This window comes from Zea mays, chromosome 1, assembly GCF_902167145.1.
Source record: "Zea mays cultivar B73 chromosome 1, Zm-B73-REFERENCE-NAM-5.0, whole genome shotgun sequence".
Taxonomy (NCBI): Eukaryota; Viridiplantae; Streptophyta; class Magnoliopsida; order Poales; family Poaceae; genus Zea; species Zea mays.
The window spans coordinates 228,652,592-228,672,599 of NC_050096.1; the positions used below are offsets into that span (position 1 = coordinate 228,652,592).

The window sequence follows — 20,008 nt, forward strand, 5'->3', positions numbered from 1 at the left end:
AGTATGCATGTATACTATAATTGTACATGCCTCCACTTGCATTATAAATTGTTGCTTAACTTTTTGTCACTAATTTTAATTTTTCTATTACAGCCAAGGTGCTTCAGCTAGCTTGGGCACAAACCCAGAAAGGTACATGCTCAATATTTGTTGTTCCCATATTATTTTGACCATTGCATGCTATAATTTTGCTCATGTGCAGATCTGGACATGGCTCAAACCACCCAGAGGCACTTTCTGTTGAGTATCTTGTGCTGTCTTTGGGTACAACAACAACAACTACCACCTCTATGCCTACAAAAGACAAGAAGAAGGCTAAAGGGAAGGCAAAGGCACAGGGGAAGACAAGGAAGAACAAAGTTTCAGTGGCACCTAATAGTCCAGCAATGTCTACAAGAAGCAGAACTCCTCAAAGGCAAAGCTCTGCTGCCCACACAAGGAGCAAGAGAAAGCTTCCAGACTTGAATCTGTAGTTGGTCCATATCACTTTGAGATCCCTATCACTTTTGTGTGGCGTGCATTGTGCATGAAAATGTGCATGCGTTATTTTGCTTGATAATATATCTAGTATGTTCTGGAGATCTCTAGGTTCTATGAGGGCGCTTGTAGCTTGGGTGCACCAGTATGACCTATATGGTCTGTGAACAAATGAGATCTATATTCTGTATGGTGTGTGGTTTGTGAACAAAGGGGTATTTTGGTCTGTGAACAAATGTTTACCTGTTGTTTAACTGCTTATGGATGGTAATGTCATTCAAGGGATCAAAAATTAAAATTGAGGGTGTCGGGGACCATAATTAGGGGTACCCTCAAGGCTCCTAATTCTCAGCTGGTAACCCCCATCAGCATAAAGCTGCAAAGGCCTGATGGGAGCGATTAAGTCAAGGATCGGTCCATTCGAGGGACTCGATCACGCCTCGCCCGAGCCTAGCCTCGGACAAGGGCAGCCGACCCCGGAGGATCTCCGCCTCGCCCGAGGCCCCCCTCCAGTGGTGAACATATTTCTGGTTCTCCCGAGGCCATGTCTTCGCCAAGAAGCAACCCTGACCAAATCGCCACACCGACCGACCAAATCACAGGAGCATTTAATGCAAAGGTGGCCTGACACCTTTATCCTGACACGCGCCCTTCAGTCGACAGAGCCGAAGTGACCGCCGTCACTTCGCCGCTCCACTGACCGGCCTGACAGAAAGACAGCGCCGCCTGCGCCGCTCCGACTGCGGTGCCACTTGACAGAGTGAGGCTGACAGGCAGTCAGGCTCGACCGCAGGCGTCATAGGAAGCTCCGCTCCGCCTGACCCAGGGCTCGGACTCGGGTTAAGCCCTGGAAGATGGCGAACTCCGCTCCGCCCGACCCAGGGCTCAGACTCGGGCTAAGCCCCGGAAGACGGCGAACTCCGCTCCGCCCGACCCAGGGCTCGGACTCGGGCTAAGCCCCGGAAGACGGCGAACTCCGCTCCGCCCGACCCAGGGCTCGGACTTGGGCTCAGCCCCAGAAGACGACGAACTCCGCTTCGCCCGACCCCAGGGCTCAGACTCAGCCCTGGCTTCAGCCGACGGTCTCCGCCTCGCCCGACCCAGGGGCTCGGACTCGACCACGGCCACGGAAGACAGACTCAACCTCGACCTCGGAGGAGCCTCCACATCACCCAACCTAGGGCGCGGGCCAGCCACGTCAATAGGAGGCGCCATCATTACCCTACCCCGAGCTGACTCAGGCTACGGGGAACAAGACCGGCGTCCCATCTAGCTCGCTCCGCCAGATAGGCAATGATGATGCCCCGCACGCTCCCTGACGACGGCGGCTCTCGGCCCCCTTACGGAAGCAAGAGGACATCAGCAAGGACTCAACCGCCCCGGTAGCTGTCCTTCCGCCAGGCTCCAGCGCTCCTCCGACGGCCACGACATCACACCAACTTGGTGCCAAAACCTCTCCGGCTGCCACGACGGCGTGTACTTAGGGCACTAGCTCTCCTCCGCTAGACACGTAGCACTCTGCTACACCTCCCATTGTACACCTGGATCCTCTCCTTACGTCTATAAAAGGTAGGACCAGGGCCCTCTTACAGAGGGTTGGCCGCGCGGGGACGAGGACGAGACAGGCGCTCGCGTGAGGCCGCTCGCTCCCTCTCCCGCGTGGGCGCTTGTAATCCCCTACTGCAAGCGCACCCGACCTAGGCGCGGGACGAACACGAAGGCCGCGGGATTCCCACCTCTCTCACGCCCGTCTCCGGCCACCTTTCTCCCCCCTTCGCGCTCGGCCTCGCGCCGACCCATCTGGGCTGGGGCACGCAGCGACATTTCACTCGTCGGCCCAGGGACCCCCCGGTCTCGAAACGCCGACAGTTGGCGCGCCAGGTAGGGGACTGCTGCGTGTTGACGAACAGCATCCCGTCAAGCTCCAGATGGGCAGTCTCCAGCAACCTCTCCAACCCGGGACGGTGCTCCGTTTCGGGAGTCTTGAGTTCGTGTCCCTCGACGGCAGCTACGACATGATGCTCCTTCCACCGCCGTGCGACAGCGACAATGGCGGCCGACAGCCCGCCCGCCGGCGGCGGAGTCGACGACGTCTTCCCCGCGTGGTGGAAGAACAACGTTCGAGTTCACCCCGTCCTCTCCCCCGCCGATGGAGGAGGAGGCGGGGCAACCAAGGCCAAGCAGGAGGTAGCGCCTCGTCGGCTGTCGAGCGAGTCGACAGCGCCAGCGCCCCAACGGGGGGCGCGTCGGACATCGACCTCGCGTTTGAGACGAAGACGAGCGCCGTCTCCCCGCAACACGCCGATTCCGAGCAAACGGACGACGCCAGCGCGCTCGCGAAAGGCTTGCTGGACGTCACCCTCGTACTTGAGACGACGGTGCGGTCAGTCCCTGACGTGACTTCATCACCGCCCGTCGACCAAGAGGTACCGACCGATTCCCATCTCACGCCTTTCAGATTCAGCCTCGAACCGCCAAGCGACCCCGCTTTGGCGGACGCTCTCGTAGAGGCGAGTCCAAACCCTCTGGGGTATCGTGTGCGGTCACCCTGGGACCGGCTGACGGACGTCTCGACCTACGGGCCCTCTGGGTCCGAGGAAGACGACGCGCCCGACTTCTGCTGGGATTTCTCTGGACTTGGCAACCCAAGTGCCATGCAGGACTTTATGACCGCATGCGACTACTGCCTTTCCGACTGTTCCGACGGTAGCCACAGCCTCGGCGACGAGGACTGCGGCCCAAGACGCGAATGTTTCCACGTCGATCTAGGGGGTCCCTCCGAAGGCAACCATCTCGGCATGCCAGAGGACGGTGATCTCCCTAGGCCGGTGCCTCGCGTTGACATCCCACGGGAGCTAGCTGTGGTCCCCGTTCCGGCGGGGGGTCACGACCCACAACTCGAGCAAATCCGCGGGGTGCAGTCCAGGCTCGACGAGGGGGCAGGAGCACTTGAGCCGATCCACCGGGACGTCGGGCAGGAATGGGCAGGCCAGCCTCCGGCCGGAGAAATACGTCATCTACCCCAGGGCTTCCAGCACCGCATCGCCGATGATGTCAGGGTCAGGCCGCCACCCGCATCCAGTGGGGTCGGCCAGAACCTGGCAGCAGCAGCAATGCTTCTTCGAGCGATGCCAGAGCCATCAACCACCGAGGGGTGGCGAATCCAGGGAGAGCTCAAGAATCTCCTGGAAGGCGCCGCGGTCCGACGGGCCGAGAGCTCCGCCTCCCGAAGGCAGGGGTACCCCTCGGAACATCGTGTCGCGACTTCCCGATTTATGCGGGAAGCCTCGGTCCCCACCGGGCGCACACGCAACACAGCGCCTGCGGCCCCGGGTCGCCTCGGCAATGAGCACCATCACCGCGACCGTCGGGCCCACCTCGACGAGAGGGTGCGCCGAGGCTACCACCCCAGGCGGGGAGGACGCTACGACAGCGGGGAGGATCGAAGTCCCTCGCCCGAACCGCCCGGTCCGCAGGCCTTCAGCCGGGCCATACGACGGGCGCCGTTCCCGACCCGGTTCCGACCCCCGGCTACTATCACAAAGTACTCGGGGGAGACGAGACCGGAGCTGTGACTCGCGGACTACCGGCTGGCCTGCCAACTGGGCGGAACGGACGATGACAACCTCATCATCCGCAACCTCCCCCTGTTCCTCTCCGACACCGCTCACGCCTGGTTGGAGCACCTGCCTCCGGGGCAGATCTCCAACTGGGATGACCTGGTCCAGGCCTTCGCCGACAATTTCCAGGGCACGTACGTGTGCCCTGGAAACTCTTGGGACCTCCGAAGCTGCCGGCAACAGCCGGGAGAGTCTCTCCGGGACTACATCCGACGATTCTCGAAGCAGCGCACCGAGCTGCCCAACATCACCGACTCGGATGTCATCGGCGCGTTCCTCGCCGGCACCACCTGCCGCGACTTGGTGAGCAAGCTGGGTCGCAAGACCCCCACCAGGGCGAGCGAGCTGATGGACATCGCCACCAAGTTCGCCTCGGACCAGGAGGCGGTCGAGGCTATCTTCCGGAAGGACAAGCAGCCCAGGGCCGCCCACTGGAACATGCCCCCGAGGCGTCAACTCAGCGCAGTGCCAAGAAGAAGGGCAAGAAGAAGTCGCAAGCGAAACGCGACGCCGCCGACGCGGACCTTGTCGCCGCCGCCGAGTACAAGAGCCCTCGGAAACCCCCCGGAGGTGCCAACCTCTTCGACAAGATGCTCAAGGAGCCGTGCCCCTACCACCAGGGACCCGTCAAGCACACCCTTGAGGAGTGCGTCATGCTTCGGCGCCACTTCCACAGGGCTGGGCCACCCATGGAGGGTGGCAGGGCCCACGACGGCGACAAGAAGGAAGATCACCAGGCAGGAGAGTTCCCCGAGGTCCGCGACTGCTTCATGATCTACGGTGGGCAAGCGGCGAACGCCTCGGCTCGGCACCGCAAGCAAGAACGTCGGGAGGTCTGTTCGGTGAAGGTGGCGGCGCCAGTCTACCTAGACTGGTCCGACAAGCCCATCACCTTCGACCGAGCCGACCACCCCGACCACGTGCCGAGCCCGGGGAAATACCCGCTCGTCGTCGACCCCGTCATCGGCGACGTCAGGCTCACCAAGGTCCTCATGGACGGAGGCAGCAGCCTCAACATCATCTACGCCGAGACCCTCGGGCTCCTGCGTGTCGATCTGTCCTCGGTCCGAGCAGGCGCTGCGCCTTTCCATGGGATCATTCCCGGGAAGCGCGTCCAGCCCCTCGCACAACTCGACCTTCCCGTCTGCTTCGGAACACCCTCCAACTTCCGAAGGGAGACCCTGACGTTCGAGGTGGTTGGGTTCCGAGGAACCTACCACGCGGTACTGGGAAGGCCATGCTACGTGAAGTTCATGGCCGTCCCCAACTACACCTACCTGAAGCTCAAGATGTCGGGCCCCAACGGGGTCATCACCGTCGGCCCCACGTACAAACATGCGTTCGAATGCGACGTGGAGTGCGTGGAGTACGCCGAGGCCCTCGCCGAGTCCGAGGCCCTCATCGCCGACCCGGAGAGCCTCTCTAAGGAGGTGCCAGACGTGAAGCGTCATGCCGGCAACTTCGAGCCAGCGGAGACGGTTAAGTCCGTCCCCCTCGACCCCAGCAGCGACGCCTCCAAGCAAGTCCGGATCGGCTCCGAGCTCGATCCCAAATAGGAAGCAGTGCTCGTCGACTTTCTCCGCGCGAACGCCGACGTCTTCGCGTGGAGTCCCTCGGACATGCCCGGCATACCGAGGGATGTCGCCGAGCACTCGCTGGACATCCGAGCCGGAGCCCGACCCGTCAAGCAGCCTCTGCGCCGATTCGACGAAGAAAAGCGTAGAGCCATAGGCGAGGAGATCCACAAGCTAATGGAGGCAGGGTTCATCAAAGAGGTATTCCATCCCGAATGGCTTGCCAACCCTGTGCTTGTGAGAAAGAAAGGAGGGAAATGGCGGATGTGTGTAGACTACACTGGTCTAAACAAAGCATGTCCGAAGGTTCCCTACCCTCTGCCTCGCATCGATCAAATCGTGGATTCCACTGCTGGGTGCGAAACCTTGTCTTTCCTCGATGCCTACTCAGGGTATCACCAAATCAGGATGAAAGAGTCCGACCAGCTCGCGACTTCTTTCATCACACCCTTCGGCATGTACTGCTATGTCACCATGCCGTTCGGCTTGAGGAATGCGGGCGCGACGTACCAGCGGTGCATGAACCTTGTGTGCGGCGAACACATTGGCCGGACGGTCGAGGCCTACGTCGATGACATCGTAGTCAAGACGAGGAAAGCCTCCAACCTCCTTTCCGACCTTGAAGTGACATTCCGATGTCTCAAGTCGAAAGGCGTGAAGCTCAATCCCGAAAAGTGTGTCTTCGGGGTACCCCGAGGCATGCTCTTAGGGTTCATCGTCTCCGAGCGGGGCATCGAAGCCAACCCGGAGAAGATCGCAGCCATCGTCAGCATGGGGCCCATCAAGGACTTGAAAGGCGTGCAGAGGGTCATGGAATGTCTTGCGGCTCTGAGCCGCTTCATCTCACGCCTCGGCGAAAGAGGTCTGCCTCTGTACCGCCTCCTAAGGAAGACCGAGTGCTTCACTTGGACCCCTGAGGCCGAGGAAGCCCTCGGGAACCTGAAGGCGCTTCTCACGAATGCGCCTATCTTGGTGCCCCCAGCTGCCGGAGAAGCCCTCTTGATCTACGTCGCCGCGACCACCCAGGTGGTTAGCGCCGCGATTGTGGTTGAGAGGCAAGAAGAGGGACATGCATTGCCCGTTCAGAGGCCAGTCTACTTCATCGGCGAGGTACTGTCCGAAACCAAGATCCGCTACCCACAAGTTCAGAAGCTGCTGTACGCGGTGATCCTGACGCGGCAGAAGCTGCGACACTACTTCGAGTCTCATCCGGTAACTGTGGTGTCATCCTTCCCCCTGGGGGAGATCATCCAGTGCCGAGAGGCCTCGGGTAGAATCGCAAAGTGGGCGGTGGAAATCATGGGCGAAGCAATCTCGTTCGCCCCTCGGAAGGCCATCAAGTCCCAGGTCTTGGCGGACTTCGTGGCTGAATGGGTCGACACCCAGCTACCAACAGCTCCGATCCAACCAGAGCTCTGGACCATGTTCTTCGACGGGTCGCTGATGAAGATAGGAGCCGACGCAGGCCTACTCTTCATCTCGCCCCTCGGGAAGCACCTACGCTACGTGCTACGCCTCCATTTCCCGGCGTCCAACAATGTGGCTGAGTACGAGGCTCTGGTCAACAGGTTGCGGATCGCCATCGAGCTAGGGGTCCGACGCCTCGACGCTCGCGGTGACTCGCAGCTCGTCATCGACCAAGTCATGAAGAACTCCCACTGCCGCGACCCGAAGATGGAGGCCTACTGCGATGAGGTTCGGCGCCTGGAAGACAAGTTCTACGGGCTCGAGCTCAACCACATCGCCCGGCGGTACAACGAGACTGCGGACGAGCTAGCTAAAATAGCCTCGGGGCGGACAACGGTTCCCCCGGACGTCTTCTCCCGAGATCTGCATCAACCCTCCGCCAAGATCGATGACACGCCCGAGCCTGAGGCCCCCTCGGCCCATCCCGAGGTACCCTCGGCACAGTCTGAGGCACCCTCGGCTCGGCCCGAGGCACCCTCGGTTCAGCCCGAGGTACCCTCGGCCCCCGAGGGCGAGACGCTGCACGTCGGGGGGAGCGAAGCGGGGTCACGCCTGATCAAAACTGGCAGACCCCGTACCTGCAATATCTCCACCGAGGAGAGCTACCCCCCGACCGAGCCGAAGCTCGGCGGTTGGCGCGGCGCGCCAAGTCGTTCGTCTTGCTGGGAGATGAGAAGGAGCTCTACCACCGCAGCCCCTCAGGCATCCTCCAGCGATGCATCTCCATCGCCGAAGGTCAGGAGCTCCTGCGAGAGATACACTCGGGGGCTTGCGGCCATCATGCAGCGCCTTGAGCCCTTGTCGGGAATGCTTTCCGACAAGGCTTCTACTGGCCGACGGCGGTGGCCGACGCTACTAGAATTGTCTGCACCTGCGAAGGGTGTCAGTTCTACGCAAGGCAGACCCACCTGCCCGCTCAGGCTCTGCAGATGATACCCATCACCTGGCCTTTTGCTGTGTGGGGTCTGGACCTCGTCGGCCCCTTGCAGAAGGCACCCGGGGGCTACACGCACCTGTTGGTCGCCATCGACAAATTCTCCAAGTGGATCGAGGTCCGACCCCTAAACAGCATCAGGTCCGAGCAGGCGGTGGCGTTCTTCACCAACATCATCCATCGCTTCGGGGTCCCGAACTCCATCATCACCGACAACGGCACCCAGTTCACCGGCAGGAAGTTCTTGGACTTCTGTGAGAATCACCACATCCAGGTGGACTGGGCCGCTGTGGCTCATCCCATGACGAATGGGCAAGTAGAGCATGCCAATAGCATGATTCTGCAAGGACTTAAGCCTCGGATCTACAACGACCTCAACAAGTTCGGCAAGCGATGGATGAAGGAACTCCCCTCGGTGGTCTGGAGTCTGAGGACAACACCAAGCCGAGCCACGGGCTTCACGCCGTTCTTTCTAGTCTATGGGGCCGAGGCCATCTTGCCCACAGACCTAGAATATGGTTCCCCGATGACGAGGGCCTATGTTGACCAAAGCAACCAAGCTAATCGAGAAGACTCGCTGGACCAGCTGGAGGAGGCTCGGGACAAGGCCTTACTACACTCGGTGCGGTACCAGCAGTCCCTGCGACGCTACCACGCCCGAGGGGTCCGGTCCCGAGACCTCCAGGTGGGCGACCTGGTGCTTCGGCTACGACAAGACGCCCGAGGGCGGCACAAGCTCATGCCCCCCTGGGAGGGGCCGTTCGTCATCGCCAAAGTTCTGAAGCCCGGAACGTACAAGCTGGCCAACAGTCAAGGCGAGGTCTACAGCAACGCTTGGAACATCCAACAGCTACGTCGCTTCTACCCTTAAGATGCTTTCAAGTCGTTCATATACCTCGCTCCCACGCAAAGTTTAGTCATCAAGGAAGGGTCGGCCTCGCCTCGGCAAAGCCCGACCCTCCCTCGGGGGCTAAAAGGGGGGAACCCCCCTGCGTCGAATTTTTTCCTCGAAAAAAGATCCTTTCTGCCAGAATGTCTTTCGTGCTTTTCGACTACTTCGAAAGTGGATCCTGAAAACGACGGAGTACACGTAAGCAGCCAAGGCTGACCGAGCCGAGGGACTTCTACGCCTCCGGGATACGGATACCTCACTCATCACCTTCTGCGATAAGTAACTCACCTTCGGATAAGTGATTCCGCGGACCGAACAAGTCTTCACGTTCGGAAGCTCTTCTGCCGGAGTGATTCTTCGAGCCTTCTCGACTGCGTCGGTGACAGAACCCCATGGATGGGTAAGAGTGCGCGTAAGCGGCAAGGCCGACCGAGCCGAGGGACTCCTACGCCTCCGGGATACGGATACCTCACTCATCACCTTCCGTGAGAAGCAACTCTCGCTCGCACAAACAATTCTGTTACCGACAAAAAGTCCAGATACTCGAAACAAGAGGAAAAGAGACACAGCTTTACAACACGGCGAGGGTGTGTTTTGGCCTCGGCGGCCACAGAAAACACACGCTACAAGATAATCCGATCCTGCAGGCTCGGATCCAGACAGTTGAGGGAGCCGCAGCACCCTCGGCGTCGACAACACCTTCGGCGAGGTCCGACCTAGCCTCGGACGGCGACGTGGTCCGAGGATCTCCACTCCGAAGGACGGCGTCATCACTACACTCGGGCCATCGCCGCCAGGGTCTTCTCCGAGAATCCGGCTCAGGCAGGCGCCTCGGCTGGTCGCCCCGAGGCCTCGGCCAGCTGTCCCCCGAAGACATCAGCCCGGCCCGAGATCTCGGAAGATCAACTCCGGCGTCGGTCCCGCTAGCGGACGACCCGGCCAGGCTCCGGCCAACCAAGTCTTCCTTTCGAGCCAACTCTGCCTCTGTCCATGCTGACACCGCTACCCCTGGCCTCGGCTCATCGAAGAGCGGCCGAGGGGTTCCTTTAACTAAGCAAGGAAAGCCTCGGACAACAAGGCCGACCAAGTCGAGGGACTCCTACGCCTCTGGGATACGGATACCTCACTCGTCACCTTTACACGGGGCGACTCACGCTTGGTGAAGCGGTTCAGACAACCAACAGGCGAGTCTTAGTGCTCGAAAATAAGGAAAAAACACGGCTCCGTGCCGAAATTACATACATGTTCAGGCCTTGATAGCCACAATGAACAAAAACACTGGCATTCAAAGTGCCATTACAAACGGAAGTCCGGTTCCGTCCCCGCGGGTATGAACAACCTCCACACCAGGGAGCCTGCGGGGCGACGAGTTCCGGGTGGCTCGTCAGCGACCTCTGCAGCAGCAGCCATGGTCCCAGGACGGACGCGGCCACCAGAAGGCTCTCGTTCGCGTTCCCGCTCAAGGGACGCGAACCAACCATCAAAGCCAAAGAGCGGGCCGCTCCAAAGCGCACCGGCAGGTCCTCGTTCCCGTCCTTGCCACGAAAGAGAGGAAGAGGGCGGAATGTTGCATCCTAGCTGGGCGGCAACAGTTCGCCTTCCCCGGCATGGCTGGAGGACGCCTCCTCCGCAGAGCTGGAGGATGGTTGCCACCACCAGAAGCTGGAAGAAGAGGTGGCCCGCCGTGGGAGGTAGAGCCCTGGCTCGCCTCGCTCTCCGCCCCAGCAAGGATGATGAACATCCTTGAAGCTGAGGGCGGGACCAGGATCACAGCCCGGCTTGCCTCTCCCCATCCAGGGGCTGGAGGTCACCGTCTTGGGTGACCGCCGACGGAGGGGTGCAACCGGGCTGCATGATGAAAATCCTTGAAGCCGAACGATGGCCGAAAGGTACCAACTCCCACGGAGTTGCGTTCCCCCAACGACAAGGCGGAAAGATTGCGGGTATCCCCCATCCGGGGGCTTGGAAGGTGGAAAGGCACGATGCATAAGGGAGCGCGAAGACATGGTCGCCTTTCAAGGGGGTCACCCTCCTTTTAAAGGCGACTCTCCCTACTTGCGTCCCCAACCATCGGGGGCTGAGTCTTCTCCGACACGCTCCAAGGTCCTCCCCCTACGGCGCGGGGGCTGGGTCCCACACGTCATGCAAGCTGGCCCAGAGCAGAAGAAGCCAAACCGCCGCGTGCGGTGCGTGCAACCGCCCAGCGGATTACAAGCGGCTCTCCACTTTTGCCCAGACCAGCGGGCGAAAGGGCGGGCAGCCATGCAGGCGGCATGCAACCGCGCCAAGTGGGCGCACTTCTCCGACTTCCAGCACACCCAACATGGAGGCCCAGGCCCACGCATCATGCAACCGGCGCGCCGGATGCTTCGTGCAAGCAACTGCACCACCACTTGCGCCACTACCGCGCCTCCTCGACTGCGGAACCGATACCGCGACTCGAGGCGACCCAGCGCACGACCCAGCAGCGCCAGCCTAGCGTGACGGTCAATGCGGCCAAAAATGGGCTGGCAGTAATGGCGGTGGCAGGCGGGCAGGAGCAGCGGTCACGTCGTCAGCCAAGCTTACGTCCCATCCGGGGGCAGCGAGAGAACCCTCTCTCACGGCGTGAAGACGATGCGCCTGTGTTCCGTTCCTCGAACGGCCCGCGCGCGCGCAACGGCCGCCCCGCGAACCACTCGCCCCGTCGCCTTAACTCCGCGGCGGGACAGGCGGCGCCTCTGGCAGGAGAAGCGAGCGACGCTTCGCCTTCGCCATAATGACCGCGTCAAAAAAGGTACGCCGCGTCGTTCGATTTCGTATCCTTTTCCTTTTTTCCTCTTTCTCTCTCTTACAATAGGGACCGGAAAGGGGGATACCCCGAAAAGGATCCTTTCCCGTGAAGGAACCAGGCTCCGAGCCTCCCTACTGATCAGAGGTTCGAAGGCTGGCCCCTCGGAAGGGTTCAACAGCCGCCTCAGAGCACGTGGGCTCCACACCCACTACTGGTCAGAGGTTCGAAGGCCGGCCCCTCGGAAGGGTTCAACGGCCGCCTCAGGCTACTCGGGCTCCGCGCCCACTACTGATCAGGGGTTCGAAGGCTGGCCCCCGAAGGGTTCACAGCCGCCTCAGACACAGAGTGAGGGATGACCATGGGTACGTTCGATACATAACCAAGGCTCGGGCTGCGCTCCCAAGGTACCCTAGGACATTTCCGAGACCAGCGGGAACGATCTTGTAACGGAATCCCATCAGAGGGAGGCATCGAGCCCTCGAATCCCGTCGACAGGGGACCGGGTCCGGCAGATCACCCGCAGGTATTTTTGGGCGCGCCTCTGGGCCTCTAGCCGACCCCTAGCGAATGGGGCACGGACGTCCGCTCGGATTACCCGCCTGCAGCTCACCGGAGACACCATGTTCGGCGCCCATCGAGGGCAACATGGCGCTTTCCCCCCCTCCTCCTTGCGGAAAGGCGACACAGGGGCGTATGTAAAAAAGTCGAGTCTACCCCTGATCGCCCTCTCGCCCTGTGCAGAGGCTCGGGGGCTGCTCTCGCAAACCCGGCTCCGGCCAAATCGTTGACAGCGTCAACATACCAGCCCGAGAACTTGGGACCCGACCGTACACCCGGGCTACGGCCAGCTCGCATGAGGGAACGACCAGACCAGCCGAAGCATTACGCGAGGCATTAAGACCTCGGAGGAGTCAAACCACTCCTCCGAGGCCTCGGGGGCTACACCCGGCGGGTGCGCTCGCGCGCACCCACCGGAACAAAACGCAACCGAGAAAGGCTGGTCCCCTTGCAAAAAAGTGCGACGAAAGCCTCCAAGCGAGTGCTAACACTCCCTTCGAGGCTCGGGGGCTACTGTCGGGGACCATAATTAGGGGTACCCTCAAGGCTCCTAATTCTCAGCTGGTAACCCCCATCAGCATAAAGCTGCAAAGGCCTGATGGGAGCGATTAAGTCAGGGATCGGTCCATTCGAGGGACTCGATCACGCCTCGCCCGAGCCTAGCCTCGGACAAGGGCAGCCGACCCCGGAGGATCTCCGCCTCGCCCAAGGCCCCCCTCCAGCGGCGAACATATTTCCGGCTCGCCCGAGGCCATGTCTTCGCCAAGAAGCAACCCTGACCAAATCGCCACACCGACCGACCAAATCACAGGAGCATTTAATGCAAAGGTGGCCTGACACCTTTATCCTGACACGCGCCCTTCAGTCGACAGAGCCGAAGTGACCGCCGTCACTTCGCCGCTCCACTGACCGGCCTGACAGAAAGACAGCGCCGCCTGCGCCGCTCCGACTGCGGTGCCACTTGACAGAGTGAGGCTAACAGGCAGTCAGGCCCGGCCGCAGGCGCCATAGAAAGCTCCGCTCCGCCCGACCCAGAGCTCGGACTCGGGCTAAGCCCCGGAAGACGGCGAACTCCGCTCCGCCTGACCCAGGGCTCGAACTCGGGCTAAGCCCCTGAAGACGGCGAACTCCGCTCCGCCCGACCCAGGGCTCGGACTTGGGCTCAGCCCCAGAAGACGACGAACTCCGCTTCGCCCGACCCCAGGGCTCGGACTCAGCCCTGGCTTCAGCCGACGGTCTCCGCCTCGCCCGACCCAAGGGCTCGGACTCGACCACGGCCACGGAAGACAGACTCGACCTCGACCTCGGAGGAGCCTCCACATCACCCAACCTAGGGCGCGGGCCAGCCACGTCAACAGGAGGCGCCATCATTACCCTACCCCGAGCTGACTCAGGCTACGGGGAACAAGACCGGCGTCCCATCTAGCTCGCTCCGCCAGATAGGCAATGATGGCGCCCCGCACGCTCCCTGACGACGGCGGCTCTCGGCCCCCTTACGGAGGCAAGAGGACGTCAGCAAGGACTCAATCGCCCCGATAGCTGTCCTTCCGCCAGGCTCCAGCGCTCCTCCGACGGCCACGACATCACACCAACTGGGTGCCAAAACCTCTCCGGCTGCCACGACGGCGTGTACTTAGGGCACTAGCTCTCCTCCGATAGACACGTAGCACTCTGCTACACCTCCCATTGTACACCTGGATCCTCTCCTTATGTCTATAAAAGGAAGGACCAGGGCCCTCTTATAGAGGGTTGGCCGCGCGGGGACGAGGACGAGACAGGCGCTCGCGTGAGGCCGCTCGCTCCCTCTCCCGCGTGGGCGCTTGTAATCCCCTACTGCAAGCGCACCCGACCTGGGCGCGGGACGAACACGAAGGCCGCGGGATTCCCACCTCTCTCACGCCCGTCTCCGGCCACCTTTCTCCCCCTTCGCGCTCGAATTCGCGCCAACCCATCTGGGCTGGGGCACGTAGCGACATTTCACTCGTCGGCCTAGGGACCCTACGGTCTCGAAACGCCGACAGAGGGTATCAAAGGGAACACATATTTTTTATGGCATTGAAGGTATTGTTATAGCTTTTGATGGCATTGAATAGATTTTCTCTAGTAAATAACAGCTTTTTTACGCGCAACCAAAAACCAAGAAGCGGCATTGATGGCTGGACCGGCCGGGCGTTCGATGGCGACAAACGTAGAGACTGCTGCCGCCGCTGCCGCTGCCGCTGCGGTGGAGTTACTCCAATGACGATGTCCGTCACGGAGGTCGGAGGCGGAACCGCATGCCTCGCATCTCGAGACCGCTGAAAAAGTCTCCAGGGCTCGTCGTAGATGCCGCCGGGGTAGGGCACCTTGGTGTGTGTGCGATGCAGATGCGAGACCTCGCGTCGCCTTCCGTGCGGTGGCACTGACACGGCCGCGCGCATGCAGACACTCGCGGGAGCGCCCGGCTCGACGGACCGAATCATTTTGCAATCGATTACCTAGGCGCCTCTGCCTGGCCGGACGTGTGGGCTTTACAATGCCCTCGTGTGTGCTGCCTCCAGTCTTTGATGCCTCTGTCTCTGTCTCCCACCACCGTGTCTCATCAAACTATGTAGCATTTTTTAACTGACGATTGAAGTAACAAACTGACGAAGCACACGGTATATTTTTGAAGTAGTTACTATTTGGCATGAAATGCAAACCTGTCTTAAAGAAAATTAATATAACCGACAGCAACTGAATGATGAATACTTCAGATCATATCGAACAATGACGCAGTCAGTATGTAATTAGCGCGGTGCGTTATATTGAAAATAAAAAATCAGTAATAGATTCTCGGTCGAGGACGTCGTCTCTGCAGCAAGAGCATAGCTAAAGCTAAGAGCCTGAAACCTAAGACCCCTTGTCTAGAGCGTACGTACTTTATCTATCTAGAAAGATCAAGTAGCAGCACAAAATAATAATAGACCTAAGAGATTGAACTATGAATATCGCAGTCACACAGACAATAATACCAAGTAGTAGTGTTTGTGACAAATGAATTGCCTTTTCTCGAAGAAATGAAGTACAAGGCACATCAAATAATTTTGCTTGGTGTAGCTCAAAGATAATACATTGAAATATAAGACCGAAATAAAACTCATACCGGGTTACTTCTTAGAACAACTCCAAGAGACTTTCTATATCCTTACCCTCCAACAACTTATTTAATTACTCATTCGAATATATCCATCTTTTACTATGAATTTTTGGCTAACCATTAGATAGAAAATAAGAAATACTCTAGAGAGCGTAAGTCTCAGACAAAAAAAACTATTGGAGTGTGAAAAAGTTTTTTGTGCAAATGGCTCTCTAATTAACGATTTAGAGAGTGGGCTTTAGAAAGACTCTTGAAGATGCTCTCAACACTTCAAAAATGTTGGAGGTTGGCCAAAAACTAGTACAAACCATTCAAATCTCCATATAAAGTTTACACCAGCCTTGTTTAAATACCATGCTCTACAAAACCATGTGAGCACCGTAACAACAGTCCGTGCAGGCATAGTAGAGAGATGGAGAGGAGGAACAATGAATACGAAGAAGAAAAGAGATAGAGAACGTGCTATATAGAGAGGAGAGAGAGAGAGAGAGAGAGAGAGAGAGCGAAGATTCTCCCAATCAAAATGTAATGATGAAAACTTTCATCACCTGCCAGATACACAGAAGAAAGAGAAGAGGAAGTAGGCCATCATTACACCAATCTTGCTGCTCCTCGACCTCGATCTCTGCAGCAAGCAAGCAAACAAAAAAAAAGGCACTGTGTGGAAAAGTAAGATCTAGCTAGCTAGGAGTGGAAAACACAGTAGTACTCCCCACTGTACTACAAGAACAACCAGGAAACTCACGAAAACTCCAAGAAAATATTTCAGAATCAAAGACCAAGAACACAAGTTTATGTAGTACTAGCAGCTCCTCCTAATAACTCTCCGGCGGTATTATTTTGAAGCTATTCCTGAGGGGAATGAAGCCTGGTCCGAGATCTTGTAGATCTGAGGAACAAAAAAAACTACACATGCAAGCATGGATCATCCTCAAATCGGAAAGCAAGACCTTGAACCAGACAACATTCCACTCAGAAGCAAGTAGCTTCATATCTTTCCCCCTTCTTTCTCCCGATCGAGCCCCTCTCATCCTCTCATCTCTATTTCTTGGCAAGGTGTGTGAGGAGCATGCATGGGTATGTATTTGTAGACGCACGCGCGCACGCACACACATAGGTACCGTGGTCTAGGAGGCGGCAAGCAAGGTCATGATATGTGAAATGATTACTGCTGCTGCTGAATTTTTAAGTCACCAAAATAATATAATAATAAAATAAAGATGCTGGCACAATCGATGCGTTCGTTTATCAAATCCAGTCACTGACATGTGGGGTCAATTTTGGCTGGAGTCCGCATGTCAAGTACACTGGACACGTAAAACTAGGCATTCAAATGGCAACAGGGCAGAACCACATGGCAAAAAAACAGACGACATTAAACAACCATAAAGGCAGGAATGAATCGTGACAAAGAACACGGCAGCAGAGAGAGCCGGACGGCCGGACCTACCGCCGTGGCCACTAGGTGCTGGAGACGCGGGGAGGTTGGTGCTGGAGACGCGGGGAGGCATGGCATGGCAGCCGTCCATCGCGATCATGACGGATGTGAGGACGAGCGGGAGGTGAAACCTTAGCTGCGACGAGGGGGCAGCCGGTGGGGGAGTGGTTGAGCGAAATGAGCTGCCCGAGATTTGGAATTTGGTGTGTGTGTTCTTGTGTTGGCGTATGCCCTAGGGTTAACGTTCTCCTGCATTATTCAATCTTTACCGTTGCTAGGAGCACCCGACTGTGATGGGGCGTGGAGAAACCTAGAGATGAGTCACTGAATGCTACTTCTTCCTAGTAGGAGAAAAGGCTTTGAATCGGGCACCGCATTAAAAACTGCAGTAGCATGCAAGTCATAGACGCTGCTCTAACGCGAAGTAGTAGGAGAGTATTCAATTCTCTTTCTCAGTTGTCAGCGCTACAGTATCAGTAACACCTCCCCCGGGCTGCCTCCGGCATGGCAGTAAATAACAGCTTTTTTTTACGCGCAACAAAAAACCAAGAAGCGGCATTGATGGCTGGACCGGCCGGGCGTTCGATGGCGACAAACGCAGAGGCTGCCGCTGCCGCGGTCCCGTGAGCGGTGAGCCGCGGTGGAGGATTTACTCCAATGACAATGTCCGTCACGGAGGTCGGAGGCGGAACCGGTGCGCATGCCTCGCATCTCGAGACCGCGAAAAACTCACCAGGGCAGGGCTAGCTCCTCGTAGATGCCGACACTCGCGGGAGCGTCGGTGCAGGCGGACGGACGGACCGAATCATTTTGCAATCGATTACCTAGGCGGCTCTGCATGCCTGGCCGGACGTGTGGGTGTGGGTGCTTTCCTTCACCGTCTACAGTACGTACTCCGCAGGTCGAATCCTACACCTACACGGCTTCTTGGTTTTTCAGCTAGCTAGCGCATAACGACAATGTCTCACGCACGTTTCATCTTCGAGTACAACTCCATTAAGCCGTACTCCTAGCTGTAAAGCAAACCTTTTGATTACTGTTTTTACAACATAAACATGCATATAAGTCATATATACTGATGTATTTTATTTTAATTATCAAACTATGTTTTAAGTAAGTCTACTCATATTTTTAGACGAACCACAAACTGTCGACCTTAATACTTCCTTCATTTCTTTTTAGTTGTCGCTAGATAGTTCAATTTTAAACTATCCAACGACAACTAAAAAAGCGTAGGGAGTGTTGGGGGCCTTCGACTTCCGAAGGTCCTCAAAAACGTGATTTGACAATGTTTCTAAAGTGTAATACATGAACAGGTACTTTCGGACATGGACCCTTCAAACTTGTCAAAATCGCTTTATGAAGAAACTCAAGGAGAACGAATGATGAAACAGAGCCGAAGCTGTGTGCGAGGAAGCTTCGGCATGTTGGCAGAAAAGAGGAAACCGACTTAAAGAGGAAAAGACTATCTAGACCCCGACAAATTACTATAGAGTTATTATCAAATGCAAAGGGTCTGGATGTAATTTTACATGAGCTGCGACCCGTGCCTATAAATAGGTGAACAGTACTCCCGTACTGTTCACGCTGACTTGGCATTCGCTTTTGCGTCACACTTGTACTTTTGCTTTCCTTCAAGCCGAAGATACATTTGTAATTTGTTATCATTTCTATAATAATAAAAATAGAAATGAGCTAATATAAATATTTAAATATTTATGTTATTTCTCATACTTTATGTGGATCCCTTTTTCCATTATTTGTTATACTGATGAAGGTATGTCCTTCATAACCTTCGTCCGAAACTCATTATATCCTAAGGAAAATAACGCTTCGAAGGACGAAGGACTTTAACGTTTAACGATTTCGGTGTTGCCTTGTTCTTAATTCATAGCATTCCGGTGAACCCTTTTTGACCACCTTCGGCAAGCATCGACCTTCGTCATGCCGCCAAAGAAAGCTTCAGCAACAGGGGCTGCTGCTCTGCACCGCTGGACCCGAACCAGGAGATCCTTTCTCTTCGGGAAGCCCGAAGCCAGAAGAGGAAGGCCACCAGTCCAACGCCCCAGGAGGACGATCTGGACCAAGAAATCAGGAACATGGAGATGCTGCATCAACAAGTGCAAAGGAAGAAAGAAAAGATGGCCCGGCTAGCTGACCTACAAAGGCAGATAGACGAAGCCTCTGAAGAAGTTCGTCATCTTACGTAAGATGAGCAGAACCGGAGGCCCCAGTACAGAGAGCTTCACCAAGAGGGCTTCGTCAACGAAGATGACTGGTATGAGGATTTCCATCATGGAAATTTTGCTTCTGATGATGCTTCTCCTCTGTCAGCAGAACTGCAGGCTACACCTTGGCCCCCGTCTTACAAACCACCTCTGTCAGTATGACGGACACTCAGATCCGAAGCAATTTTTGATGAGCTACGAAGCAACCATATCTTCATATGGTGGCAATACTGCAGTCATGGCAAAGTCCTTCGTCATGGCAGTCAAAAATGCTGCACAGACCTGGTACTCTTCTCTTTGACTAGGAACAATCACATCATGGCAAAAGCTGAAGGACATGCTCATCACCAGCTTTCAAGGGTTTCAAACGAAGCCGGTCACTACTCAAGCTTTGTTCCAGTGCACTCAGGATCATGAAGAATACCTTCAAGCGTATGTCCGAAGGTTCTTACGACTGAGGGCGCAGGCGCCAACAGTGTCTAATGAAATTGTTATCGAAGCCATGATTAAGGGGCTTCGGCCAGGACCTACAGCCCAATACTTCGCCAGGAAACCCCCTCAGACCCTGGAAAAACTGCTTCAGAAGATGGATGAATATATCCGAGCAGATAATGACTTTCGGCAGAGGAGGGAGGAAGCTTACAGGTTCTCCAAAATCACCAGGGGCTTCGGAGGGAGAATCCACCCTAGGCACGTCAGATCTATCCATTCTGCTCAAACTGACGATAGGGGAAGTCAGCAACAAAGGCCACAATATTCCTCTCAAGCTTCGGGGCAGCAACAGAACTATCCTCGGCTCCCAGCTCCAAGGGGCAGAGGCGCCAGGGGCTTCGGAGGAAGGTTTGGGGATCAACCCAGGAAAATTTACTGCCTATTTTGTGGTGAGGACAAGGGCCATACTACCAGGATGTGCCATGTCACCATTCAAA

At 57.0% G+C, this 20,008-nt stretch overlaps 1 long non-coding RNA gene and 1 other non-coding gene across 2 annotated transcripts; both read right to left on the reverse strand.

The window, feature by feature from the left end:
- Window positions 1-15,712: 15,712 nt before the first annotated feature.
- Window positions 15,713-16,798, reverse strand: LOC115029021 (MIR166bHG). The gene has a single exon (NR_163708.1). It is a non-coding gene; the product is annotated as an MIR166bHG (long non-coding RNA).
- Window positions 16,270-16,385, reverse strand: MIR166b (microRNA MIR166b). Its single transcript, NR_121044.1, has one exon. It is a non-coding gene; the product is annotated as a microRNA MIR166b (primary transcript).
- Window positions 16,799-20,008: the final 3,210 nt, after the last annotated feature.